The sequence below is a fragment of the Rhipicephalus sanguineus genome, chromosome 11 (assembly GCF_013339695.2).
Source record: "Rhipicephalus sanguineus isolate Rsan-2018 chromosome 11, BIME_Rsan_1.4, whole genome shotgun sequence".
NCBI lineage: Eukaryota > Metazoa > Arthropoda > Arachnida > Ixodida > Ixodidae > Rhipicephalus > Rhipicephalus sanguineus.
Window position 1 is genome coordinate 80,535,813 of NC_051186.1, and position 15,306 is coordinate 80,551,118.

General features: G+C 47.0%; 1 protein-coding gene and 1 long non-coding RNA gene across 13 annotated transcripts in view; one reads left to right on the plus strand and one right to left on the minus strand.

The window, feature by feature from the left end:
• Positions 1 to 15,306, plus strand: part of LOC119375196 (GRB10-interacting GYF protein 2) — a 676,837-nt gene that overhangs the window by 277,769 nt on the left and 383,762 nt on the right. The window lies entirely within an intron of this gene.
• Positions 3,909 to 14,509, minus strand: LOC119375552 (uncharacterized). 2 transcript variants are annotated; one of them, XR_005180382.2, is made up of 5 exons: positions 12,767 to 14,509; positions 11,506 to 11,783; positions 7,927 to 8,075; positions 7,741 to 7,792; positions 3,909 to 4,051 (listed from the first exon to the last, which is right to left on the minus strand). It is a non-coding gene; the product is annotated as an uncharacterized LOC119375552 (long non-coding RNA). The 2 variants fall into 2 exon arrangements; XR_005180383.2 differs by lacking the exon at positions 11,506 to 11,783.

Below are 15,306 nucleotides of genomic sequence, written 5' to 3' on the forward strand. Positions count from 1 at the left end.
AAACAAGAATAAAAAGAAAACGCTGCTAGAAAGGTTTTTAGAGACCACCGGCCATACCGCAGACATGTATAACTGCAACTTTCGTGCTTATCTATAGCAAGTACAGCACATATTGCACTTTCCACGTCAGTCTTCAAATGCGTAGTCAGAATGCTGCGCTTCAGATATTCAAATAGAAATGTCCACACGTGCATCAATATAAGTAAGTTTCTGGCACAGGATCCATTATGATTAAGCAATTTACCAACTTAGCAACTAGCCCAGTTGTCGATGTTGCACAGCAAACCGCAGCAAAAGGAACAATACATAGGTGTTTAATGAGCGCTGATTCAATACTGCAGTGTAAGTAGAAAATAATGCACAGAATACACATTCGCAGCTTAGTAAGGTCCCTTGTTCGCACTCAGCAAGAGCTCCATCTCGATGTTAGTATCCGACAAACGAATGTTTTCTCGTGAGCACTTCGTTGCCAGTGCTGAAGAGTCGTTCCATCGAGTCGCTTGAGAGTACTGCCATGTTGTACACAAATAGGAACAAAGTCAACCGAGGTCGTCGGGGCGAGGACAGGTTCATCGGGCTCAACAAGAATGTAGCGCGTGATGTACTACACGTATTGTTTACTGCATGGCAGACGTTATCGGTGCGGCGGCTGTCGAACTGAACTGTAACAAAAATTTTAGACTGATAGCCGCGGAGATAACTAGCATGTTGAAGGGATGCCTGCCCAAACGCTACCATCGAAGGCATCGGGCAGGCGCCACTGCGGAACCCACGTCCACTGCGTTTCGGTCCTCTTTCCCGCCTTTCACGCAACCGGGTGTCAAAACACAGATTTGTCGATAGCTGCTGGCGGCATGCACGAGATACTAAAGGACGATTGAACCAGCCGCAAAAGACCGCGGGACGAGAAAAACATTCCAAGGAAACGGGCCGGAACTTCGCAGTTGGAGAACGCGTGAACATAAAACCAATAAAACGTCGGAATCGTACGATGCACGCGGCAAGCCGATCACTCCCAAGGCATGGAACCAAAGCGTAACTTGGGCCCCACCGTGACGTTGGGGCCCAAGACCATTCATGTGCAGTGGAAGGCCACCGCACGGGATTTCGGTGGTTAGCAAGTCGCTGCTTCACTCACTCTCTGCGGCCTCTAGCGTTGCGATTCCCTGCCCTCTGTCCCATGAGCATCAAACACCAGATTCGCGATGAGGAGTCGCGCCGTTCGAGGACTCCGCGGAACCATGCGCACGCGCCTCGACTACGGTAAGCTGGCTCCTCCACTTTGCCCTATGCTGACAAGACCACGGGGACGCGTAGCAGAACAAGCAGAACCGCCCGAACACACACACACACACACACACACACACACACACACACACACACACACACAAAGAAAAAGTTGCTCTTGAGTTGTCCGAACAAAAGTCACGGAGGTAAAAAAAAAATCACAGCATATCCACGGGGTGAATGATGATGAGTGGGGCGAAGCTACGGAGGGAATCATCTGTAAACCGTGAAACTCTTCCGTGAAATGCGCCCAGTACATAATATAAAGAGTGTGAAACATCGTGTATATATTAAACATCAAACTTTTATTGTACTGTTGGTTTACGTGGTCCCTCCATTATCACTTGTGATCGGTGAAATGCAAGAAAGAAGTCCGCTCCCGAGCGAAAGAGCGCCAAGAGCGACCGCATTCCCCGCTCGCACTGTGCGAATTAAAGGCAAGGCTAGAGGGAAGACAGGACGCGCGTTCCACGACGCGAGGTCGGTAGCATGCCCAACGAAAGCCAACGGAACGCGATCGTGCAAGTGCTCCGGCTTTGCATCGCCTCATGGTTCCATTTAGCGTCCCAAAACCAAACATATTGCTCAAGGTGTGCCTTGCGTTTTTCGTAGAAATAATTTCTTTATCATGTACACTAAGACGAAAAGTTGAAAGCTCACTAGAGTGTATCGCCCGCAAAGTATGTCTTTTAGTGTGATTTAACTCTCGTACGGCAGGGTCCTCGCGCCGTTGCCGGTCCACCTCGCCCGTTGACGATCGGGCGAGGTGGCTACATAGAACTACTACTACTACACTTTAAGAAAAACATCTGGCGTTCTTTCGTTCTGCTTTTACAAAACATCTGGTGTCTTTCGTTGGTTTATTTCATCAATCAACGGCGTTTTGAACAAAATTTTTATTGTTTAATCACGCACAGGAGAAATCTCACCAGGCACTACCTTGGAGGTAAACAATGGCTGCTAATGGCAATGAGAGACAGAAGAAGTCGGCTTTTAGCTAACACTTACACTTCTACTTCTACTAACGTTTCCTACTGGAACATGCCAATGGCTGCTAATGGGGAATGAGAGACAGAAGAATTCGGCTTTTAGTTAACGCGCACGCTGCGAATTTTTTATTGTTCAACAACGCACAGGAGAAATCTCCCACCGGCACCACCTTGGAGGTCAAAGCGTAAGACTTGTTACTCACTACTACGACCACGACGACTACGAGGGACGAACGGGTGCCGCCTTAAGGAGCTTCGCCCCTAAAATAGCGCTCCTTTTCCTGGCGCCGGCCTTACAATGGGGTTCTATGATTCCCGAATGACGAGAAGAAGTTCTCCAATGTGTGTCTACACTCCAGAACGGCCCTAGATTGCTGTCAGACTGGCTCAAGTAAAAAAAAAAAAATCAGGTGTTCTTGCCGCACTCGGTCGGTCTCGTCATCGCGCTCTTCCCTGCGCCCCTGGTGGATGCCTAAAGTGAAAATCGGGATGTAGCATAGTGATGTGACAGGTGAGCGGTAGATTCTTGTACCTATAACGCTGTCGCCCATCCGCCCTATCATGCATGATGTGCTGCGTGCGTGCGCCTGTTCAATACCAAGGAACGTTTACAGAATGAACGCCGTTCCCTCAGTCGTTCCTACGCAAACGTAACGAGTTACCGTTACAGTTCCACCGATCCTCAATGGAACGGTGGCGTTCCCCCGTTCCTCCAAAAAGGAACTAGTTCCTGGAACGTCGTTCCTTGGAACGCCGTTCGTACAACACTGCTATGCCAAACTGAATCAAGCAATGTAGTACATGAACGTGGCTGGCTGTGTCAAATGCACGCTTTATATCTAAAAATGCTGCAATAACGATTCTTAAACAGCTCCTCTCACGATCCACATAAGTGGCAAGATCTAAGATGGCATCCATGGTGCACCGACTGTGCCCAACTGAATCTCCATAGAAGCGCATATGTTCAGCAAATGGCTGCTCGTCAGCTGCCCGTGGAGCTTAGCGTCATATATGTGAGGAGGGAACACTTCCGGCAGAACAAAAAAATAAAGTGGGTATGACGCAACATCCGGCAAACAAGTTACGTCATTTTGTTGGCACTCGCGCTAAATATTATCTAAATGTAGTTTTCGTAGGCCCCTGATCGCTAAGGACTCGCGCTAAGGCGAGGCGGCGAGCCCTTGACGAATGCGCTTCAAGTCAACGCCAGCTAAACTAATATCGACTCATGACTCTTGGATCTTTTATTCGGCGTTCGTGGCATTTTCGCAGATGGATTAAAGCAAGCAACAGCGTACCTGTCATATATGCAGCATTGAGTACTTGCTTCGCACATACGCAGGTTCGTTAGAGTGCGCATTGCTCATCTTCTTCAGTTCTAAAAAGAATAAATGACGCCTTGTCACGCCAACATTACGACATCTCAGTGTTATACACTGGTCCCAATAACGTAATATTATACTGCACACAATGAGCATCGCTTCCAAGCATGGTAATAAGTACAAAATGTGCGCGGGCCCTATGTGCACCATGTTTGGCGTATGCTCCGATGAATTATCTGCTACGTGTAACGTATACAGGCATGCGAATTATAGCGCGATAGAAAACTTAGCGATGTATACTCACCAATAACAGGAATCAAAGTAGGCCCTGCGTGTTCACGAAGGAAACTGGGTCACAGAAATGCTGGTTCATGATAATCCAGCGAGCACAGCACTCCGAACCGCACATCGTTTCCACGGATACCGAGGCAAGCGTTCGGCGTTAATTGTTATCTGCAACATCCATTTGCCCGTTGGACACTGTGCTGAACATGCTGACCAACAATGAAGCACACCTCACAAGCCCGCGCACATAAAAAATTAAATTCTCATCACAATAATTCAGAGAACGCATGCAAGTTCGGAACACCAACACAGGTGAGGGGGCGTGTCGTCGCAGGCAAACAAACCTTGGGCAAACTTTACGAGCGCGCCTATCCATGCACCGCAAGGGCTGCACTGAATGGTAATGGCTTGCGCCTCTCTTCAGAGGGCGCTAAGAAAAAGGTTTTCCGTAATAATTAAACATTATCATAAATTCTTTGCACATTGCACGTGTATAATGTTGTTGAGGAAATAAATATGTGATTTGCTAAAGATTGGTTCGCCCTTGAATAAAACTTGTTTTTTGCGTTTTTAGTGTTTCTTCCCTCCACACTTGGTCGCGCTTCAATCGCACCACCCATAACTACTCTTGCTGATGTCGCTAGCAGTATATTCTGAACCACTTTTCTCCCGAAGCTTCGCGACCTATTTATATCTGCCTTGCAAGTTATCTTGGCAGTGGAGCAAAGGCTACGGACGCGGGGCGTCCGCACATTTGTGTTACTACGCAAGTAGTCCGGCAGCTTGCAGCCAATATCAGTTGCACCTTTGGTCTTATCTGCTAGCCGCATTCGTCGACAACTCAGTCTGACGGTAGCTTACCCCAGCATACGCGTGGCAGATAACTTGCTTGGTCTATTTTTACAGCCACTTTCGGTCACATGTCAAGTATATCTTTATGGGAGAACGAAACGGCGAGTTTGCGCCAACATATGGTCCTCCAGCCGGCATTGGGGATGTCATGTTTACTGCGAGACAGGCGTGCGAAAGACGTGGAGCCGTCCAATAAATGAAATAAGTAAGAAAAAGATTTAAAGTGAACAATATTTTTTTTCTACCAACGGCTTCCCATACTTGTTTTATATTTATAATCAAGAAAGCTGTATTTATGTGAGCTAGGTAACTCTGAAAATTGGAAAATAAAAATAGGTACTATTTTATGGCGCGCGCGCAGCCAAGCGTATCGGTTCTGAAGCTTCCACAGTATACTGCCAAGAAAAGTTGTCGTCGGGTATATCACTCGCGACATGGCGCAAAGGGCCCAAGGGCGCGCTTGCTTTGCCGTGTTTCGTCGCGCCGCATGCATGGATATATGAGCCAGAGGGCTTCCACGCTTTGGATTTCCTTGCGGCACGGTTTTGGAGTCTACCGAGAAGCGAAGCAAGACTAGCGATTGGGAAGGCGATACGAACACGGTCCGATTACGTTATCGCGTTCTACTCTTGAAAGCGAAGCTCAAGCGTCTTCCATGCTTTTTTGCGTTTGTTTTCTGCCCCGCCACGGTGGTCTAGTGGTTATGGCGCTCGACTACTGACCCGGAGGTCGTGGGATCGAATCCCGGTCGCGCCGGCTGCATTTTCGGTGGAGGCGGAAATCTTTGAGGCCCGTGTACATGGATTTAGGTGAACGTTAGAGAACCCCAATGGTCGAAATTTCCGGAGCCCTCCACTACGGTGTTTCTCAAAATCATGTCGTGGTTTTGGGACGTTAAGCCGCAGATATTATGCGTTTGTTTTCTACCGCCAGCACAACGCCTTCATATGCTACAAATAGGTTTACAGTCTCTAATCGTGGGTGTTAAGCCCAGCGGGTAAGACACTTGACTTGAAATATGGAGCCCTGTCGTATCGCCACGCAGCACTGTCAAGGAAACTTATTTTGTGGTGTGCCTTATTTTAGATGCGAAGCATCTTATGGCGGAGTTCAATCCGGTGGTAGTGGTGGTGTACGGCGTGACCGCCGTTACTGCGCATGTGCAAACCCTCTCCGCACACCTCCTCTCCCCTCCCCATCTCCTGCGCAACGCCGCGATGAGCGCCAGTGCATGCGCGTCCCCTCCCCTTCTTTCTCCTCTCCTACGCTCCCCCCCTCGCGCGCCTGTCGACCGCGTTCCCCGCTCGCCCTGTGAGAAATAATGGCCAGGCTAGAGGGAAGACACGACGCGCGTAGCGTTCCTCTTTGCGTTCCACGATGCGAGGTCGGTAGCATGTCCAACAAAAGCCAACGGAACGCGATTGCGCAAGTGCTCCGGCTTCGCATCGCCTAATGGTCCCCTTTAGTGGAAGATGGTGCAATTTTTTTATATCTTTGTCGGTCTTACGTGACCGACATTTGGACGCACATGTTCATTGGCGTGCCCACAGGCAGGGCAGAGGAGGGGCGCCCCCCTCCCCCCCCCCTAAAAATCTAATGAAGTGCTAAGTCTGCCCTGTACCTTTGCTGAGCCGTGCGAAAATCAAATAGCGTTGGTCGTACTTATACCGTCATTTTTTGGAGAGCAGGGGTACGGCCACGCAGATTTTTGACGATAATGGCGGCCGAGCGTCCCCAATGTTGAATTCTAAGAGCTGTTGACATTTGCTACGCGCTGCTCCCACGTCTAGAACGACGCACACAAGACACGTAGCACACAAAACTACGTGTGTATATTTTTTATTCATATTTTTGTGCGTCTTTCTTAGCGTTCGAGCAGCGCGTCGCAAATGTCAACTACGCACAAGCAACGAGCCCCTACTCTGGCTCTTTCTTTCTCGTGCAGAGCGACAAAGCCTGGCAAACCATGTGTGGCTGTTGTGCTGTGGCTGTTGTGAACTGGGGTACTCGCCGTTCACCACTGTCGCCATTTGCGATTTCTCACACTCTTATATGCATGATCGACTCAGCTACACAAATTTTTCGCTTAGCTTCGTTGCTTTTATATAAGCGCATTTACTCAAAAAAATTATCCAGAGGAATGAAAATGTCCGTGCTGCCCGTCGACGAGGAATATAAGTGGTGTCGCAAATGCATTTAATTGGAACGATCTTTTTCTTTACAAAAAAGTTCCCACTTTCCGACAATAGATCATTGCTGTTGTTTAGCGAAACTCAGAGAAGAAAAAAGACATGTTACTGTATTTGCTTGTTACTAGAGATGTCATTTACGCAGTAGCCACCACGCTCTGGAAACACAATGTTTGACATTTTCTGCTTTTGTTCGAATAAAAATGATGCAACATATTTTTTTCATAATATCGTTGTGCGGTCCTTTGAGAACATTTTGGGGGACTTTGAACAAAATTGAGATTGGCGTTTTTTTATTATAGATTTTTGAATCGAGGATCACTTTTGTCTTTTTGGTGTTTCGAGCATGAAAATTTATTACTTTGAAAATTATTACAGAAATAAAAATGCAGAGGTTCATTATTCACATAAAGGCCTATTCATACTGCAAATATGAACAAGCTAAGATGTTCACAGAAGTAGCCATAGCATCCCAAATTTGACTGATTTTCAAAAACGCAGCGTTTTTCGTGAATTTTCAAAGATACATAATTTGCTCAGAATTCCATGAAATTGTAAGAGCTACTTCCTCTTTACTTCTACATCAGCTAAAAAGAAAGATATTTCTTATATATAGCTTCAATAACTGCCAGCATGGTTGCGAATTTCCGAAAACGCACTCTTCGTAAAATGGTCGTCGTCAACCGGCGACACTTCTCGAATTTTCCTGTGCTGAAAAAAATGTTTATTTGAAAACGAAATGCGATTTCGCGCTGTTCAGTCATATGTGCACAACATACAAAATTATCAGGAAATTTGGAAACATCAAGTATACACCTTTTTTCGATCTTTCGTGGACTCGACCTCTTCTCTTTGTTGGTTTCCATTGCTGGAAAGACGGGTCCGTGTTGGGCTTGTCATTCAGTCTGTTCTTTTGAGACTTACTGTAAAACTCATCAAATTGATTAGTTACTGAACAGCATTCTACTGAATACAGGTTAGTTGTTATAGTTTATTTATTACCTTTATTTACTACCCCGGCTCCTCCCCAACTCCACCGGCTCTTACAAAGGTGTTGAGATATTATATTGATATCATAGCGCAATAAAGATCGCACTGTATCGGCTTCAAATCACATCAGACAGGTCATTGTTTACAAATTCTTGTTGATCCTGTTTCATAGGGAGATAGAGAAGCAAGGAAATGCTGTGAGTTTAACCAGACGCACGTCCAGTTGGCTTTCTAAGGAATCGCTCATAACATATGAATGAACAGTGTCTCCACAGAAGTAGCAGTTTCAGCTGTGCCGGACGTTAACAAATACAGTTTTGCGCAGCCTGCATTGCTATTTAACCGGCAATGCACCCATGTTGACACCATCTGCCACATCGCAGAGCATTTCGGTCCGACTCCGTAGTGTCTTTGGCAGCCCGGTATGTTGCGACACGCTCAGTTTCACGAATGCAAGAGTCCGCAGTGTGCGCCTCACACGCGTTAAAGCGTTTTGCTTAACGCTCGCGAATGTCGTCCTCGTTCAACGCATTCATGACTACGCCGCGCCGACACACCGCCGTAGCGCTCCATCGTAGCACTTCACTGTACCGCTCCTTGATGGCGGCGCTTTACCTATCAATCAAGGCCAGGGTGCCGGTTGATGCTTGTCCTTTACAAAGGACCAGGCCAATAAATCTAAATCCAATAAGAGTGAGAATCGTGTATGACGCGTTGGCGCTAGGAAACCTGTTTGCGTTTGCGGCTGAATTGCCAGCTCGTGTGGCACCTGTGCTCCATATTCGTGGAATCGGAGTCGGTCAGAAGTTTTACGAACGTCAGTTCCGTGACGCAAATGACGAGCGTGAGTTCTCGCGCCTCGGTGGAACAAAGCAAAAAAACGCATGCGTGTTAAGAAGCAAATGCGCTCAATTTTTTTAGCATTCGTCCAGAATGAACGCGACATCATTCCAAGCTGGCTAACAAGAACGACTCGCCGCACTTACTTCCCTGCGCAAGCCGGCCTCCTTACTCCCGCCATCGAGTCACTGCAAATGCGCGCGCAGCCGGGACGCACCCTAATTGGGCTCCCCTGAGCGCTCTATCACTACAGGAGAGATGCTCGTAGGCATGCAATTTGTTGCGATGTGTTTACCACGAATTTCTCACTTCTAGTTGCTGCCCGCTCTACGTTGCGGCTCTCAGGAAAACTCTGCTGCAGATGCCCAACAGCAAATCACTGCTGGGCATCTGCTGGTGATTGTGCGTGTTTAGCTACTTTTTTAGCCACGCGCATAGAAATAAAATTTCAGTCGTTAGTTCAGCGACGTCCTTGTCTGTCTTCTCTTTGGTCCTCGTTTTCAGTTCCTCTGCTCGAACCAGTGGTACTTCGCCAATTCTCAAAAGGATGAATTATGACGTAATGGGCACTTCCCAACTGTACTTGCAGTAGGCGTTCTAGAATAGTTCGAAAAGGCCAATTTTACGCGCACAGGCGTTCCTTTCTTTGAGGCACGGTTTAGCTTTCCACCGAGAAGGGAGTGCTGGCTAGCGATTGAGAAGGCGATGATAACGGGGCCCAGTTACGCTGTTCCGTTCTACTCTTGAAGGCGAACCTCAAGCGTCGTCCAAGTTTTCGCTGTTCCCTTACTGTACTACAACCCAATCCTCTGTTTGTCAAGCCAATCTCTCTATCCTGAATCTTCCTGTCCTCCCCTTCCTTCTTCTCACTTCTTTGCGCGCAAGCTTGCTGTTCTTCTCCTCCACGTTTAGGATTGAAGGAGGGAGCGCAAGGCGTACGTAAACACGCTGCTAAGGCAGCCCGCTGCCTTCTTAGCGTTCGCCTTTTACCCAAGTGCTACAGCTACAAACTTGAGCGGCCTGCACAGGAGATGCCATCTGACAGTGGAGTGCACAACCAGGCAAGCACGTAACATAAACAAGCGTGTTCTGCTTCATCGAAGAGGAATGGGGATTCTAGTTCGCTCCAAATGCGTCCGAATCGCAGCTCTCGTTGTCACTGCTCCGAGTCAGTCACAGCCATGGTACGGCTGGTCCGGCGTGGTCACCTATCCGCTGAGCGTCTGCTCTTCGCGGCTTTCGCGGCTTCCATACTCCATTCTGGCGGGACCAGCATGCCTTGCACGACTTCCGGTTTTTACCGCGTTATATGTCACACGAAGGCACTATTACTCGGCTTTGGTGCTGCACTTTTTTAACTTACTTAAAAGTATTCAACTTATTTAAAAGGCACAAAGAAAACGAAACGCCCCAGTGGGTACCGAACCAACAGCCTGATAAATACGTGCGCGTGATTCTACCAAGTTAGTTACGGCGACGGCCACTCCACTGTCCACTTTACTTGCTGTTTCTCTTATTGTGTAACCCTAACAGTGGTAGCGAGTGTCAGTCATGGTCATGGCGGTGAATGTGGGATATTTTTCTAAGTGCCGAGCACTTTACAGGACCGGGCTGTCGTATGCTGTCGTATGCTGTCATCGTATGCTGTCGTACCTTGGCGTAACGCAGGCAAAACCACGAATAGCCTAGTCATCTGTAGCATATTGAGCGCGCGCTCGCACCAAGGAGAAGTATTCTTCCTCTTTCTATTTCTCGTTTGCTTTCTCTTGGAAGTAAACGAGAAATGTAAAAAGAGAGAAAGAAAGGGAGAAAAACGAAAAATAGAAAGAGCAAGAAACAAATAGATAAAGAGAGAGGAAGAATCAAATAGAAAGAAATAGAGAAAAGAAAAAACAGGAAAACCTGGAAAAAGAGAAAAAGAAAGAGAGAACCGAAGAGAAACAAACAAGGCTGCCCAGCTCCGCACTTCCTTCAGGCTTGGCACAGCTAGTGCGAAGGCGCCTTAATTTTTGCCAGCTAATGACAAGTAGTAGGTGACATTTTACGAGCTGTATGACGGCTAATAAACGTTCACATGGTCCCTAAAGGCGTAAAACCTGCCCGGTCGAGCCCCTGTCTATGAAACAAACGAGGGGGGAATGAATCGAGGATACCATTTCTTCTTCGGGCACACTCTAATGAAACCAACATTAAATGAGGCCAAGGAAACCACATCGGGTGTTAATCGTAGTGCTTACGCAAGTGCAGTTATTATGACATAAAGAGAGCATGAAACTAAGAGCGAAACAAAACGGGCCGCCGTCGGTAGGGACCAAACCCAAAGCCTTCATATCGCTCGCATAAAGGATGTTACAAGCAATTCAGAACACATCCAGCAGATTCAATGCGCATAATTACAGTTGCACACACCTAATAACAAAAGTTATACTGCCTTTTCACTTTAGCTACCAGCTACTCGTCGTGGCGTTGCCGTTTTATTGTTGTTTCGCAGATTCGTCAACACCAAGTACAACATCCTACCTACACATTATTTCGATTGTACTGCTGGACGCCGACAGCATACTAACTTGCAGCCTAGCTCGCATGTGCGTGCTTACAGACGCATGTGAATGATCGGCTCTTTCACGTGTTATCTGTTTGTAGAATGACCTTCAGGAAAACATTGTCTCTAAGCAAAGAACACTAAATTTCACGACCTTTCATTGAAAATCTATGGCCGCACTCCTGATGTCTCGTGGCTACAACACGTACCATCCCTCGTGTGCACTGCAGTTGCTTGTTTATTTGTATTTATCAAAAGTCTTCCTTGGCGGTTTGTCTTCTTTTTCCTTGCCACTCTTTCCTCCCAGTTATGATTGTCATCGTCGTTCGTTTCCGAAATTCACATTGTTTAGGCTCTTACGCCTAATTTCTTCTCTTAAGCTGCACCAGTCGACGTTTATTTTATTGACGTGTATATGCATTTTAGTGCTTATTTTTGCGTGTATATATATAGTACATACCTCAGTGCACAATGCCCCACGATGGCTCTGTGAGGCATTCCAAAATAAATGAATGAAATCAATATTTGACTTCTGTCATTACAAAGAGATCAGGGCTGCCATTAACGACTCCGCGGCAGCAGCTGCGGTCAGACCTCAAATTTTTATATATATCCAGTGCAATGACACATAGAGAAACTGTGCCCTTTAGATACTTTATTAGCTAGTGACACACTTGCGAACTTATCTTGTGTGTTCTCTGCTGAAACACTCAGTGCTTCTCGGAAGTCAATGCATGTCACTGAAGAATGCATTGACGTCATTCAGTGTGCAGAGGACCTATACATTGTGTTAACTTTTCGTACTGACGTAAACGACAATGTTTCTAAAGGCAGCACAATGAACCCTTTCTCACCGTCAAAGAATGCATTGCAGAAACGATTCAGCGAAATACCAGAAAGCATCTGACATTTCTCTTACTCGTTCGCAGTGTTTCTCGATGGTTTAACAAACTAAAGCTTTTGACTATTCGAGATAAGCTTTCCCATTAACACTTTCTGCAGGAACCTTCTCAAGATTTACTTGAACCATTGTTCACAATAGCATCAAACACTAAATTGCCGACGTTCATTACCGGTTAGTTAACTGCTTTACTCAGCCTACTGTTCCCGTAGTTTTCGTCCTGTGTTTCTTTCGCCAGGGGCTGGAACCAAAGTTACGAACCATCACTTAACTCAAACAAAGGTTGCTATATTATTTCAATGATTTACTCATTTTACCCATGGCACCCTTCGCAGGGAAGATGTTAATTTCATTGTTTGCTAGACAATAGTTTCGACGTCAAGCGATAATTTTGTCAAGATTACATCGCAAAATGAGACTTATGCTCCCTAAACGAAAATTATCGAATATTTGTGCAGCCTTATCTTCGTTCGGCTTGCTTCTACACTTGTTCCGGCTATCTGGTACATGTGTTTTAGGAAGGGTCATCTTTGAGTATGTATGTGGCAATAAAGAAATCTTATACATACATAAATTCGTGTAGACCTTTATTTCACATTCCACATTCTTTCGTTCACGTCTTCTTTTCGTCATGTACGTATGTTTTGTACTTCTTCCTGGAGTTTTTTTTGTACGTCATTGGTTCAGTGCACTGACACAAAGACACTGATGCGTCGCTATAGCGCCGCACATACCGGATGCTGTGAAGCGCGCACACAATGTGCCTAACGTTCACATTCTACCCTATAGTGAAAACTATGCCTCCGACATCGAAGAAAATTTTTTTTCTGACACGGATGGATTTCTTGAAACGACTCGCCGAATAACGACACTTACTAATGTGGACAACAATACATCTGTGATGACAGTAGTGCGCGTTAAGTGCGCGTTTGAAAATTGCGCGACGTGAAAAGAAGACTGAGGGCACGTGCGGGGTTGCCTAAACAAAAACGACGACGTTAAGCACCATCGCGCGTGAGAGCGCGGGGTGCAAGAATGAAAATAATAAAGCAAAGAAGATCCAATGCGGGAATTATATGGAGCTACCAGAAGCCAATAGCTGATCACCGCGAAGTTCCTCAACGCCAATCAGAACGAAACAAGTGTGCCTGAGGTCGAGCAAAGCCTGGAGGACAAGAGAGTTGGCAGTTCGAAGCGAACGAGACAAGAAGGCCGTAGCCGGGCGCTGAAGACGGGCAGTCGGGTGGCGGACCGGAGCCTTCAGGACTTCACCGGCCGGGGCCTTCGCTCAAGCATACTTAGAGCCGTGGCCCATTTGCCTCTAGGCCATTCTTGACCGGTGGCGTCTCTCTCGAACCCCTTTAAGCAGGCGTTCAAGTCCTCCTGGCTTTCATTAAATCGCGGTATTAAATTGTGAGGATTCACAATGCATGGAGAACTCCATCCCTGCCCTCGGTCCCCCGTTCTTGTCTCTACACGGTTACCCTCAGCTTCGGCGAGTCTGAGGCGCAACAGCAAGTTCTGGGTCTCCATTTACAGCTGCTCTTTCTTTGCTCGTGTCTCCTGTTCGAGCTGTTTGTCCTATTCACCAGTCTCCAGTTCGAACTTTTTCCTTCCTAGCTTCGCGTTCCACAGCCCGTTCCTCTCGCGCTCTTGCCTCCTTCTCGTCGTGCCGTGCTTTGAACTCCACTCCTTCAATCCCGATACGTTCCGCCAACGCCATTAGCTCCTGTGTGTTCGTCATGATTTCAACCACATCAAGAAATGAAGGTGAAAAACAAACAGCTTTGTCCTGTCGCGGACGCCAATTTGTGATGCAAGTTCTTTTTCGTTTTTCGACAGCTCTCTAAGACAAAGCGTCGGAGAGTTTTTAACACTTAACAAAAGGTCCACTGCACACGGTAAAACCTTCGTAACTGCACACAAAACGCACGTTCAAAGACCTAAACTACACAGTCCAGTTCTGACGCGGCTGAGCGGCGGAGCGGGCAAGAATACGAGCTCAGTCTCACCGCGGAGGCTTGAGTGGTGGAGTTCACGGGTCTGGCTGGTGTCGACGAGGGAACGGTGGTTGCTCGGCGACACACTATGAAGCCAAGATTCGCCTGACGAGGCGACTCGATCCAAGACTCGAGGCCACAGCCCAACTACCGTTGCTTTGCCTGCACTGGGATCTACAGGTCTTGCTCTCGAACTCACGAACCTTTGGAGTTCGCACTCCTTGGAAGACGCAGTCCGGAGTCCCGGCCGCGTGAAGTCCCGATGGCTCGGGTCCGCCACCCGACTGCCCATCTTCAGCGCCCGGCTACGGCCTTGTTGTCTCGTTCACTTCGAACTGCCAACTCTTTTGTCCTCCAAGCTTTCCTCGACTTCAGGCACAGCTGTTTCGTTCTGATTGGCGTTGAGGAGCTTCGTGGTGATCAGCTATTGGCTTCTGGTAGCTCCGTGTATTTTCCGCATTGGATATCGTTTGCTTTATTATTTTCATTCTTGCGCCCCGCGCTCTCACGCGCGACGGCCCTCGACGACATCGTTTTTGCTTAGGCGACCCCGCACGTGCCATCAGCCTTCTTTTCACGTCACACACTTTTCAAACGCACACTTAACGCGCAGCACTGTCATCACAACATCTAATAAAACCACGCGCAATGCGACAATTCTGGGTTCGGTCTATACCGGTCTGTATCATTCGGATTCAAGATAACTGTGAAAGTTCAATCGACGTTTTCGTCACAAATATTGATGCGCAAAACACTGAATCGGGTGTCATCACTGCTCACGTCAGCGAGCACTTGCTTATATTTCTTGTTACCAATTCATCTGTGTTGTCCTCGCACCCTTCCATAGATCAGCACTTAACATTTCAAGATTTTAATCTATTCACACTTTGTAAATTCCGCAACGAAATCTCGGGGATAAACTAGCAAGGCGTGTACAACGAAAGGGACTGCGACAATGCATACGAGATGTTTTTATTCGCTTTTAAGAGCGCTTATGCAAAATCATTTAAACATAAAACAAAAAATGCAGGAAAGCAAAAAAAGACAAATGGATTAATGAGAGTGCGCTGAAATTCATAGAACAAAAAAATACTCTGTTCAATCAGTTT